This window comes from Canis aureus, chromosome 1 (assembly GCF_053574225.1).
Source record: "Canis aureus isolate CA01 chromosome 1, VMU_Caureus_v.1.0, whole genome shotgun sequence".
In the NCBI taxonomy this organism is placed as follows: Eukaryota; Metazoa; Chordata; class Mammalia; order Carnivora; family Canidae; genus Canis; species Canis aureus.
This window is the reverse complement of record NC_135611.1, coordinates 83,373,025-83,386,723: the sequence shown is the minus strand read 5'-3', so window position 1 is coordinate 83,386,723 and position 13,699 is coordinate 83,373,025. Positions and strand designations below refer to the sequence as shown.

Sequence of the window (13,699 nt, the reverse complement as noted above, 5' to 3'; positions counted from 1 at the left end):
GCTTACCTAACTTTTCTGGGATTCGATGGCCTCTCCTACAAAAAAGCTATACTAATATTGTGGCAACGAATCCCATGATATAAACTATAAGCTGGTATCATGGACTGAATTATGTCTCCCTAAAAGCCATTTGTTGATGTCACAACCCTCCTACTCCAGAATGTAATCATTTTGGGAGATAAGGTCTTCAAAGGGGTGACTAAGTTAGGCAGCTCTGCTAGTATGATGGAATGTCCTTATAAGAAGAAAAAGAGACACCAAGGATGTGCACACATACAAAAGGCCAAGTGAGGACACGGCGACAAGGCAACTAACTCTAAGCCAGGGAGAGAGGCCTCTGGAGAAATCAAACTGCCAACAGCTTCATCTTGGACAGCTAGCCTCCAGAATGGTGAGAAGATAAATCTCTGCTATTTAAGCCACCCTGCCTGGTCTACTTTATGACAACAGCCCTAGCAAATTAATACAACTTGCTAGAGCAACTGTGCCACTGTCCCTTCTAAATAAACAGTAGCAATTATTACCATTCACCAAATATTGATTGAACACCGTGGTTGGGCAGGGGGAAGGGAATGATAAATACAGCCGCAGACTCTTTATCTAAAGAAGCTCCTCATCTGTAGGGAGAGAAATATAGTAGCAATTAATACATTATGGTATGATTAATACCATAATGGAAGAATGTTCTTCTCTTGTTCTACGATTTTCCTCCTTTACTACACAATTTTACTCATATCCTGGATTTTTTACCAGAACATCCTACTGATTCTAATTTTCTCTTTTCTTGTCTATTCTTCTGTTCCACTCTACCTATGCCAGTACTCATTTCCTTACTTTCGCTATTCAGATCTTGTTGTTGTCATTGTTGTAATAATTTTTATTTTTTTATTTCTTTAAAGATTTTATTTATTTATTCATGAGAGACACAGAGAGAGGCAGAGACATAGGCAGAGGGAGAAGCAGGTGACCCACAGGGAGCCCAAGGCAGGACTTGATCCCAGGACCCTGGGATCATGCCCTGAGCCAAAGGCAGATACTCAAACACTGAACCACCCAGGTGCCCCCGTTGTTGTAATTTTTAGACTTATCACTAATTCTGTTACTCATTTCTTAGAGTCATCTGGCCAGATAATTCTAATTGTTCTGATTAGCAATGAGCCTCTGTATGGATCCAGCTAAGCCATGGCTTTCCTGGCCCTTCAATTGCATCAGGTTTCCATGACAACACAAGTTTGCATCGCCGGTTTGGTTTTTAACTTCCATAGCTCTGAACACCAAGGTGTGTTCCCTCTCACTTTCTCCACTGCTCTGCTCCAATGCCATATTTTGCTGTGGGTTGCTCTGTAATTTTCTCTGTGCGGTTCTAAACGAAAGGTGTTTTGAATATGCAGGTGACATTCTTTTTAAACATTAAATTAATTTGACCCAGTGTAGGTCATTTAGAAGCTTGACAACGGCAGATAGGTGTGCAGGAATCCGTGGACTGAAATTACCCACTCTCCTGCTTTTGCACCCTCACATGGTCACATTCACATCCGAGGATAATTGATGGGTGTGTCACAACGTTCATTAAAATTATGGCCCATCTTGTCACTTGGGAAGGGTCTGTCACATATTCGGGGACAGGCCTCTATTTTTGGCCCCGTGTGCCTTTTCTATAAAAGAATTACTGTGCAATGAGAAGCCCAGAATGTTTCTCTCAGCTCAGAAACATTTTTTCCCACCTCGCTCTCTTTCTAAACTGCAGTATCAACTTTTAATTATCTCTCATTCTAGAATGCCGGGAATAATCTTAGTTCAGTGGTTTCCCCCACGAATTCTGTAGCATTTTTCCTCTTTGGAGTTTTTGTGTATACTCTGTAGAACTAGTGCCTGAAGGTATGGTGGAAATTAAAAAAATCAAAAGAGCAACTATCAATTTTGGAGGTGAGTAAAAGAACATAAGAGATTTAAAAGAATAGCCAAGGCCTTGAAGCACGTGCACATTGTCAAGAAATTGCGAGAGATCCTACTGGATTCCTTAGAGTAGTGGCACAGATAGGGGTGCGCAAAGCTAGACAGTAGAGGGGGGCTGAAGAACTAAATCAAGGTTGACAAGAACAGGGGCCTGTCAGTGGTAAGTTCTCTTAGGCATAACTTCTGCGCTCCATGGCTTTTTGTCTTGATTGAGGAATTATGCTGTCTAGCCCATGGTATTGATCACATGTGACCCTCCCCTCTCTTTTGTCCTTATTCCAAGTGTACCATATTTCTCCAGCTCTCCCTCCCTCTCTCTCTTCGCTCTCTCCCTCTCTCTCTTTCCCACCATGCTGCTCAAGCCCCACATCCCCCACCACTGTATTCCTCCCATGGCGTCTTAGCTCTCCCTGAGAGAGAGAGCCTTAGCTCTCTCTGCTGTTCCTCTATAATACCATTAAAGGAGATAATGCTTAAAGCACTTAAAATGGTACCTGGTACATAGTAAGTGCTCATAAAAGGTTGGTTACTATTATTTATCCCTCCAGCCTAACATTCAAAAACATTTCTTTTATGATATTATCCACATAATTGTGAATCTTGGAGATTCCCTACTCCATACCAAACTCTTTGGCTAGGTGTCTAAGGCTCACTCTTAATTGGCCTCACTATAAATTATAAAAGTTTGGAGTGCCTGGGTGGCTCAGTGGGTTAGGTGCCTGACTTCAGCTCAGGTCATTGGTCACAGGGTCCTGAGATTGAGCCCCACTGGGCTCCCTGCTCAGGAGGGAGTCTGCTTCTCCCTCTCCCTCTTCCCCTTCACTTGCTTGTGCTCCCTCACACACACACACACACACTCTCAAATAAATAAATAAAATCTTTAACAAAAATTTAGAGGTTTTCTCTCAGTGTTGTAGCCTCTGACCCCATTAGGTTAATGTGTATTTCTGCTTAGGTACTCCTCATCCCTTCCCTGGCACCAGTTCTGTAATCCTAGCTAACCTGTATGTGTCATCCGTGTCATTCCTCACACCTGCACTATGCAGTTGGTATAATCAGCCCCAATTTACAGATTAAGAAACTTAAAGTTAGAGATGTTAGGTAATTTGTTTTAAATGACACAGCCAAGGGGCACCTGGGTGGCTCAGTTGGTTAAGCATTTCTTGGTGTCAGCTCAGGTCTTGATCTCAGGGTTATGAGTTCAGACTCTGTGTTGGGCTTCACTCTGGGCATGGAGCCTAGTTTAAAAAAAATGACATGGCCAAGACATGGCTCAGCCAGCACTTGGACCCAGATTGATGCAACCTTAAAGCCCATGATGTTCTGTCGAAGGACTCCATTCTCTTCTCCTCCTCATACCACTAACTGAAACACCCTTACTTTAACCTATATCCTCTTTGGACCTCCCCAACTTTTCTGGACTAGTTTCAGAGGCATCAGTCTTTCTCTCTGTTAACCCTCCAAGGCCAAGAAGTTAGGCTGTCTTAAATTTTTTCTCTGTTGGCCATTTGTTGTCCTTATCATCACCCTGTCCATCTCTATGGTGGAGGCTGGTACAGCGGTCTTTTAATCATCACAGCTGTCTGGATTAGCTCTTTGGGTAGAGAAGTCTATAAGAGGCACACAAACAAATGATTAGTACTGGAAGCACCTGGCTTTCAGCTGTATCATTTTTTCTGAATACTTGGCAAGGAGGTTCCTGCTATACTGGGTGGCTAAATCTAAGGAGAGAAATGCTACAGCACTGAATTAAACCTTTGCCCCTCGCAGTCTCACAAGAATCACCTATCCTGGCTCAGTATGAGGCACATGGCCAGATTGCTCGAAGGATAGAGCAAGTGACCCAAGAAACTGGAGAAAACTTCTATGGGATGCTGCTTTATGCTCCCACAACTGTTCCTTATGCTCCTTCTATAAGGCTCCTGTTTGAGAGTGAAAGGCCAGATCTAGGGCACAGAAATACCACTCTTGTGCTGATCTCAGTTCTTTCTAAAGCCTCAGTTCCATCCTCAGGTCTCCGACTTGCCCAAACGGAGCTTCTCCAGAGTCTCACCTCTGTGTTAATGTCACACTAACTAGGATGTGCCAAAAAGCATAGCCTGTGAGACAGGACTTTCTACATGAAGTTGGAAACTGCCACATCATCGGAACAAGAAAGCAAATGCAAACTTGTGGCCTGAAGGTAATGCATGCAACTGAACTTATTATAAACATTTTAGTGGCAGACAAGGCCAAGGGGCTGACCTTTGCACCCAAGTGCCACCCAAGTAGGGCTGTCTAGTTGGAGGTTCGTTGAATTTGGTCCCTCAGGATCCTACAGCAGGCTGGGAGTCTTACAGCTACAAGTTACCAGTAACAAAGCTCAATGCTCTGCTTCCATCCTCAGGGGACAGAAGGAATTCCCTCGCTGGCTTTGGCTTTCCAACCAGGGGGGTCAGGTGTGTCTTTGAAAAGAAGAGAGGGGGCCAAGAGTAAGCATTAAACTCTAGGTCACACTCCTTGCAGAGTGCAGGTTCATGACTTGTGAAGATTAACTCCACTGTCATTTTAAACGGACTCAACCAGACAGGAAAAGAGAATTAGGATGGAAGCACTTAAATAGTCAAAAAATCAGGAGCTGTTGTATGAATTTTAAAGGGACCTTGAATTGCCTCAGATCCTCAGAGTATGGCTTGGCTTTCTGCTGCTGTTGCCCCAGCCCTTCGGAAGATAAAGTGAATGCTCTGGGTAGATGGTGTGTGTTCTAGTCTCTAAAAAGTTGGGTTTTATCTTTGTATCACATGCTGCTGTGCATGAGAATAAGGAAATCCATCTTGCTGTTGTAGCTACAAATCAATGAAAAGGTTTGACTGCGCACCTCATCAAGAAAGATATTTATTATACCTGCTGCTTCTACCCTGGGTGCTTACCTAATCCTCTTGTAATTCTTTCTGTTCTTAGCTTTTAATTTTTTTCTCTCCCTTTTGTAGGCTTACACTGGATCCCTCAAGCTCTTGGAATGTTTCTTTCTGTGTTTATTTCTGAAGGGTTCGTAAGTAGTGTGTAAAGTCAAGTATTAGAATACTAATGCTACTTACTCTATTTTTACTCACACATAATTTTCTTTTGGGCTGAGCCTTTGTATTTTGTTCATTTCTTTTCTCTCCAATTCTCAGCTAAACCTGTTAATCTCTTTTGTGCGTGAAGAGATCTCCAGTGGGAGATTTAGGTTACCAACTTGAGAAGGACTAAAGCTTTTAAAGTTTCAGTACTGCCTCATGGCTGTGAGTAGTCCTAATGGATTTGCCAAAAATCCCAAGGAATTTCGTGGGTTGTATATTGTTTTTAGGACACCGACTTCAGGTGAAAATATAATTGATCATTTTAATTTGCTAGCTTCAAACTATGCAATGAAGATTTCACTGTGACCCAGTAATGATTGTAGATGGGCTGTAAAATAGTGCATCGGGTCCTTACATTGGCATCCTTATGACTTTTTAGGTCACTAGCATCATATTCTTTTCATTATTCTCCAAAACTGGTTCTTTCATTATTTATTCTTCATTAAAGAAACACAGCAAGAAGTGAAGGTATTTTTATCAACATTCAGTTTTGCCAAGGGTCATTTTTCCTCCTTCTGCACTTTTGGTTGCTCTTCACTTTAACTTTGAACACTACCCAACTGAAACGTAGGTTTTTCCAGGCTGAGAACCCATAACTCAGGGCCAGTAGTACACATCTCCTAGTCAGGAGACAACTCAGCAAGAGATGAATGGTCCAGCAGAAGGACGATTACCACTGAACAAAGGAAGAGGGGGGGAACAACGAGTCGCTATTACGGCAGCATTAGATATATTAAATGAGGCACGCTGTCCTACAAGCATAGATCTTCCCTGGCATTTTTCTTTGATGATTTATGATATGGTTACATTGAGTGTCCTTGTGGCCTCATATGCAGCCAACATTAGTTTGATTTTCTTTTTTTCGAGCTTCATTTCATTCCACAGAGCACAAAGAAAGCCAGAGAGGTTTCTGTTCAATGCACTGTACTCGATTTAGGCTAGGTCCCTTCTGGTTATAAGAGAAAAGGGAATTTGGATTGGCAGATTTTATCTGGTAGCAACAATGATAAGCAACATGACACTGTTCTCACCTTTGCTGGAATACTCCTCCTCAACCCCCAATATCATGTGATATTTTCTCTCTCATGTGCTTTTCTCCAGCTCTAAAAATCAGAGTTGAACTAGGCATTGGAATAATTTTTTACTTCTTTATGTCTTCGAAGGAGCCAGATATTTTCAAATACATCATTGTATTATTTAAATTCCAATATCCCTAAGAGATAGATACAGTCACTGAATCCATTACAGAAACTTGCACACATCACATACTTAGTAACTGGCAAGATCAGAATTCCAGCCAGAGCAGTCCGGATTAAAACTCAAAAGCCATATAATTTCCATTACATGATGCTGAATTCTTGCTGAGTTTTCTTATATAATACACATCATTACTAAGAAGAGGATAGCTTCCATGCCAATAACTCATCCTGGGCACTCTTCCTCTAAAAACTCAAACCCAAATTAGATTATATATATTTTTTTCCTCTGGCCCTTAAGTTCATTCTTTTCCCAAATGAAGGATTATAGCCAAGCATCAGGATAAAGGAGGTCATTTTAGGACAAAAAGGAAGGGACTGTGTTTATTTTAACCGATGTAGAAACATTTCATGTTCAATTACAAGTCACTTTTTAAGCCAAAGGGAAAAAAAACAGTTATTGTTTTGATGGCCCTAGAGTGACATTATGAAAGAAATCATCAAATCACTTGACTCACAAAGAAAATGGCATCCTTTCACCAGATGGATGGTAGCAGCATATAATCAGAATTCTGAGATCAGATTTTGTCCCACTTTGGAATGAAATTATGGGTCTGAGTCACGTTTGTTTTTAGTTTCTTTCTTCTTTTTACTTCAAAGATTCTTCTAGTCAGTGGCTTAACATCTAAAGTTTATGAGCTTCTTTTTCATTGAGTAAAAGAGAACATTTTAATTTGTTTATTGACTCAGTACTAACCACTCCAATTAGTGTTATATTTAATAGTATAGCTGGATTTTCTCATGACTAGGTTGGATTCTTCTCCAGAGAAGCAGACCGGAGGCAAGCATTTGAGAAGAAGTAGTTTATTTGGGAGGTGATCCCAGAAAACACCAGTAGGGAAGTGGAGAAGTGAGACAGGGAAGGAAATAAAGCCAATAAAGCCTGTGTTTATGAAGCCAGTTACTACAGTGAGCAACTGTAACTGGTGCTACTTTATAAACCATTTGTTGCCAGTCAACAATAAGTCCAGACATTTATAGACTTTAAAAAAAGATTTTATTTATTTGAGGGGGGGGGCAGGGGCAGAGGTTAGAGGGTGAGAGAGAATCTCAGGCAGATTCTGCACTGAGTGTGGAGCCCAATATGGGGTCCAATCCATGACCCTGAGGTCATGACCTGACCTGAAATCAAGAGTTAGACATCTAACCAATCAGGCCATCCAGGCTCCCCCAATGTTTATAAACTCTTACAGCAGGTTGATATTGCCATGATATACACATTAGTTTTTATTGTATTTTATGAAAACATTGGTTAGAAACGAACAAAAAACTGGTACCTCATAACTTATGGGTTGAAAAACATTGGTAGAAAGCAGATGCTGCAGAGTTAGCGCCCCAGGCGAGTGAGCTGTGGTGTTTGTGCACCCAGGGAAACCAGTCTTTCAGTGACATTCCTGTAAGCTTTAATGACTCATCTCTCCCAGTCTGCTGTGCATGTGGGCACAGTAGGCAAAGAAATGTGGGGGTTGGCTTTTGCAGGTTGAATAGGGCACCAACATCTGCTACATTTTTTTAATACCTAAAACAAGTAAGTTATTCTAGAAGTAATTGCACGGCTCCTACATGGAAGTGAAATGGACCCGCAAGGCTAGTATTTATTGGACATCCCTGACAAACATTCTTATTTTCTCCCCAACCTTGACATTTTCATACCACTTTATGAGAAGACTCACACATTATTGATATGTTTATAACATAACATCTTACTCCCTTCCCTACCACATATTTACACCTTATTTGTAGGGATTATTTAGGATTTGAAGAGCAAGCTCCCAGGGGTTTCTGCTGCCAGTAGGATGAAAGGAGGTCTTAAGAGAAGAGTCACACGACTATAGACATGGGCAAAATACAACAACAACAGCATCAACAGCAAAGACTCTGGAAAATGAAAAAAAAGGCAGGCAAATTTTGGAGAGGAGTTAAGACTTGGAAAAAGGCATGGGTGAATTTTCTGGTTTTACAGACTTAGCCTGCAGGCAGGTTGTAGCTGTGACCTGGTACAGGGAACCTAAGGTGAGGCTGTTTTTAGTCTGAATATAACCAAGTCTGCTCACTAAAACCAAATAATCAACATTCAGAAAAATATTGCCATATCCAGAGGACCCCCCCCGCCCCCCGCCAATATCACATCCATCCTGTCTAGGATATGGCTCAAAATGATTCAACAACAAACAAGCAAACAAACCGAGGAAACGTTAATCATAAACAGTAATTTACAGACATAAACTACAAGATATATCAGGTGATGAAATTGTCAGGAAAGACTTGAAGTGAGCTCTTCTAATTATGTCCACCAAGGCACAGGAAAATAGACTCGTCATAAGTGAAAAGACAAAAATTCTCACTGTAGAAATAGAACATATGAAAAGAACCAAATGGAAATACTAGAACTGAAATAATAGAGTGTCTGAGATTTTTTGAAATAATGGACTTCATTGGCAGAATGGAGAACTTGAACACATATAAATAGAAATTAACCAAAATTCCCAAATTTGGTGAAGGACAAAATTTACACATTCAGGAAGTTCAACAACCTATAAATATAATATATATATAAAGAAAATCATGTCTACTTACATCGTAGTAAATGGATTTTTAAAAAGGTTTTTATCAATATTAGAGTGTGCATGCTCACAAGCAGGGACAGGGATGGTCAGAGGGAGAGGGAGAAGCAGGCTCCCCATTGAGCAGGGAGCCCAACATGGAACTCCATCCTAGGACCCTGAGGTCATGACCTGAGCTGAAGGCAGCTGCTCAATCAACTGAGCCACCCAGGCGCCCAGTAAATGGATTTTAAAAGCACAAAGAGAAAATCTTGAAAACATCCAGAGTAAAAATGACACATTATATATGAAAGAACAGCAATTCTAATGAGCTCAGACTACTCATCAGAAAATATAAGGACCAGAAGACTTAGTGAATGACATCTCCAAAGTGCTGAAAGGAAACAAAACAACACAAAACATGGCAATCCAGAGCTCAATAGCCAACAAAAAATTATTTTTCAATAAGGAAAGTAAAATAAAAACACTTTCAGATTAAAGGAATCTAAGAGAATTCATTGCTGACAGAACTTCAATATAAGAAATGCTAACAGAATTTCTTTAGTCTGAAGGGAAATGATACAAGAAGAAAACATTGATCTCTGGGAAGAAATAAAGAGTATCAGATGGCAATTTCTTAGTAAACATAAAATATTTTTTCAATTTAATTTTAAAAAAATAAATAGGACTATTTAAAACAAAACGTCATAACATTATTTGTGGTTTTAAAATGTATTTAAGTATAATATGTATGACCACTGTGGCATTAAGTTTGCCATGATTAAAAAAAAAAAAAAAAACTTATGTGATTTTAAGGTTTCTATGTTTTATGTAAAATAGTGTAATCTACTAACTTTCTGTAGACGTGAACATTAGGGATGTATACTATTATGGCCAGAAAAAAACACCAAAAAATGTAGAGTTACAATGACGATAAGTTAAAATGGATTTTTAAAATAATTCAAGTAATTCCATTTATTCATGCCATCAGGGTTCATCCATGTTGTTTAATTGGCAGGCTTCCCCGCTTTCTCGTGGCTTCGTTCTTTCTTATAATCAGCTATAGGTTTCGAAAGGAAAATGCGGTGTGTGTTAAAATTTTCTAAAAATCCCAAGGCAATATCAAATGCATTGGAAACCAAAGAATATTTGTTTATTAATAATTTGGGGGATATTCTTCAATAAGTTAATTTAATTTTGTATTAGTCCATAAGCTATGATATATTTACTAAGCATGTGTGGGGTTTTCTGTTGTTGTTTTTTTGTTTTGTTTTGTTTTGTTTTTTGTGAAGTATCCCCTAGAGCCGAATTTATTCAAATACTACAGGTATTTCTTCTTTGTTACCTATACATTTTTAGTTTTACTTGAGCGGAATAGAGTTGAGTAAATAGCTAATATTTTGAGCTGATAAAGTGGTCTGGAGAAAGCAGATTTCCTGTCTTTACATTCTATATTTAAAAGATTCTTAATATAAGCCTTAAGGACCTTCTTGGACATCAACATGAGCCTGATAAAGTGAGTGTCTTTATTTAGTAACTGAAGCCCCATCATTTGGGTTTGAGCAAATTACTTTTTGATCTACTATAGTTTATTTTTGGATTTCAAATTTGATATTAGATGTAAAGTTAAAACTGTATGTACAGCAAGCTAAATATTTTTCAAATATATAAAGTGGCAGCATAAGGAAGCACTGCTTTGTGATGAGTGATATCCAAATATGGACCTTGTTACCATCTGGCAGCTGTCAAGAGCATGAGAGCAGGTGGTAGGATTTGAGATCTCAGTGACTTTGGGGATGAGTTCAAGTTCTAAAGTTAGATGATTGTTAATTTCCAAGTTCATTTGACTCCAACATGGTTTTTTTTTTTTTTTTTTTTTTTTTACCATTATGGTATGAGTATTTCCCACCCCAAACACCTTTGCTCTTCATGTCTGGTGGCCTCCATCCCAGGGACATATGATCATCTGCCCCTAGTGCTTCTGTGTTCCTGCTCTGGCCCTGTGGTAGACAGGCAAATCCAGAAGTGATTAGCAGAAGCAGCAGGAAGCCAGGGACATAAGGGGTAAGCAGTGAATAAAAGTGGCCTCTCTTACCTTTGAAATATATTGACTAAGGAAAATTAGAGCAGAAAGGTTCTAAAGGGAATGCCAGGACTTTGTACCCACATGTCAGTAATTAGTGAAATGGGAGTCATCTATCTCATGTGTACTAGCAGTGTGTCTCCTGCAAGTTTTCTTCCACACTTTGATCTTTCCACCTTTTTACCGACACTTACAGTTCTCACACTACTTCCAGTTGTCCAGCTTGATTCGTGGATAAAACTTATATCTCCCATGTCCTAGTCCCTTAGAAGTCTTATGTCTGGTGTTAGCTCCCATGACAAACTAATCCTAGCAAAGAGTATGTATAACGTGTTATCCTTTTTCAGGTAGCATGTTGCACCCAAGAAGGGGTCTCATTCTAGTCAGTCTGCTTGTGGGAGGACAGGCCACTGAAGGATTCATCTGGAAGCTCTCTCATGAATCTTGATTGTGTCAGGTAAGCAGTTGCCCATCCTGCCTACTTTCTGGTGTTAGAGGAGTTTACAGCTCCTCTTCCCACCTCTGCTTCTTTTGTCCTCTCTCAAGTAACAGGACTTCCTAGTACAGCATCTGGAAGGGGAAGGGAAAGATGTGACATGCCAAGGGTGCCATCTTCAGAGTGGGATTGACAGTAGGGGCAGTGGCAGAGGTGATCCGTGAACCATTTGGGAATCCAAAGTCCTGCACAGTGTGCATCAAAGGTTTGTTATTCGGCAAACTTGAGAATTTCCCAGGGGTGAAATCTGAAACTGGCCCCTATGGGAACGACAGGGAGAGACCACCAAAAAAAAAGAGGCAGACCACTCCAGATTGGTAGGTGATGGTTTTAATATGCAGGGGAATTTACATATGAGGCTTATCTTGGGAGGCAGCAAGATGAGCAGATCTCCACAACGGCCTGTTGGAATCTTCAGTTTCTATGGAGGCCTTACCAAGGTTCATCACCTACACAGTCCCGGTGGATTCAACATCACCTTACTCAATCCAGGCTGCAACCTTGGAAACGGTTCCCACTGGGGGAATGGCAGGCAGAACATATATTCCAAGGACAGGGGAAGGAGAAAAGAGCCTCCAATTGCCAGGGTCTAGCTCAAGGGTCACATGGCTGTCATGTTCTCTCAATGACCTCCTCTAATGGCAGGTAGGGGCAAAGCTCTGATTCAAGCTTAAATCTGTAAATTGCCAACTATAGTCCTCACAGTAGCAGCACATCTCATTCTCTATGTTGATTTATTTTCTTTTTTTTTTTTTTGATTTATTTTCTCTACAAAAAAGGAAAAGGGTAAGAGGAAGCAAGAGGATACCCAAAGAGAATGAGACTGGGGAGGGTTCTCGGAAAAGCAGGAAGGGGGCATAATCAAAAGAACCTCCTGGACATTCTTTTTTTTTTTTTTTTTTTCAACAGACCAGTAGCCAGTATTCTTTTGAAGAGCAGACCTTGACAGCTGAATTTCAGGCTGGTAAGTAATGTAGTAATGTTGACTTACAGCTGTACTAAATGGAAACAACATACCCTCCAATCCTCATCAGTGGTACAGCTGAGAGCAGGTGAAGACCTCTGTCATCTTGTCTATGTGTGTGAGGGGTAGCGAATGCCTCCACTACAGGGCAGCGGTCCTTAGGGCTTTGCGAGGACAGACTCTCCGGTGTAAACAGGTTGGATTGCTTCCCCCTTCCGTACTGAGCTAAAAATAAAACTACCTGACTTCCTCCAAGCATCCATGACCAACTGCCTGCCATCTATTAGTGGGAATGACTGGGTAGGAATAATGACTAGCGCTTCCCGTGTTTTGATCACAATGGCCTGGATTCAGATTTTCAAGTTGAGTATTGTGCTTCCCTCCAGAGAACTCTAAGCTCTCTCCTCCCCTCTTGGCTGTCTTCCCGGAATTTCAAGGGAAGAGAATAGAAGCACCAGGAGTGGGTTTATGCGGATGGCTGTCACTATGACTTCAGGATGCAAGTAATCTACTAACACCCTGTGGTCACGTGGGAGGGGAAAAGAATGGGTTGGTGCTAAAGAACCACAGACGTTAGAAGCCCTTTCCCTTAGCGTGGCTGAGGAGGAAGTCCAGGACTAACTGGGCTTTTTGGTATGGATTCAGTCTGTACCAGGTCAATACAACTTTTGTCCAGGTGTTGCTAAGACATCAAAACTATTGATGGCCTTGAGCCTGATGACATTGTTGGCAGAACCTACATGTGAGATTCACCCAATTCACACTTAATTCCAAATCTGGTTTCCATCTGTTGCTCCCCCTTCCCTCCCATCTTCCTCACCTGCTCCCTTCCCATTGGTCTGCCTACCAACCCTCAGGCGTGTGGGAGCTAGTCCTGCCTCCAAGCATTTGCTCACATCACCACTCCCACCCAGACTGCCTCTTTCATTCTCTTTGTTTCTCCCTCCTTCTCTGTATGTCCTCTGCTTCTCTCTGTTCTATTCTTTTTTTAGAGTTCAGGTCAATCTTCTCTTTCTGGGCCAAGCATTGCTTTCCCTGGCTCTCTTTGTTTCCCAGAATGAGGTCCATATTCTCACAGCATCAGCACCCTGTGAAAGCTTGTTAGAAATGCAAAGTCTCTGGCCCCACCCTAGCTGAATCTGTCTGCACTTTAACAAGATTTCCAGATGTCTCCTGTGAACATTAATTAATTAGCACTGTTTTAAAGTACCTACTACCTGGCTCATTTGTCATGTAGCAGCTGTCTCTCCAAACAGACCTTTGGGGCCCCTTGGTTCTAGCTCTTCTGTTTCCTGAGCCA

At 41.0% G+C, this 13,699-nt stretch overlaps 1 protein-coding gene across 2 annotated transcripts in view; it reads left to right on the top strand.

Moving 5' to 3' along the window:
- LOC144318991 (uncharacterized) overlaps positions 1-13,699 on the top strand; it is a 282,618-nt gene that overhangs the window by 241,146 nt on the left and 27,773 nt on the right. For both annotated transcript variants that reach the window (XR_013384932.1, XM_077906643.1), the window contains 2 exons: positions 11,287-11,396; positions 12,345-12,399. The gene's annotated coding sequence lies outside the window, so the exon portion shown is untranslated. The remainder of the gene's footprint in view (positions 1-11,286; positions 11,397-12,344; positions 12,400-13,699) is intronic.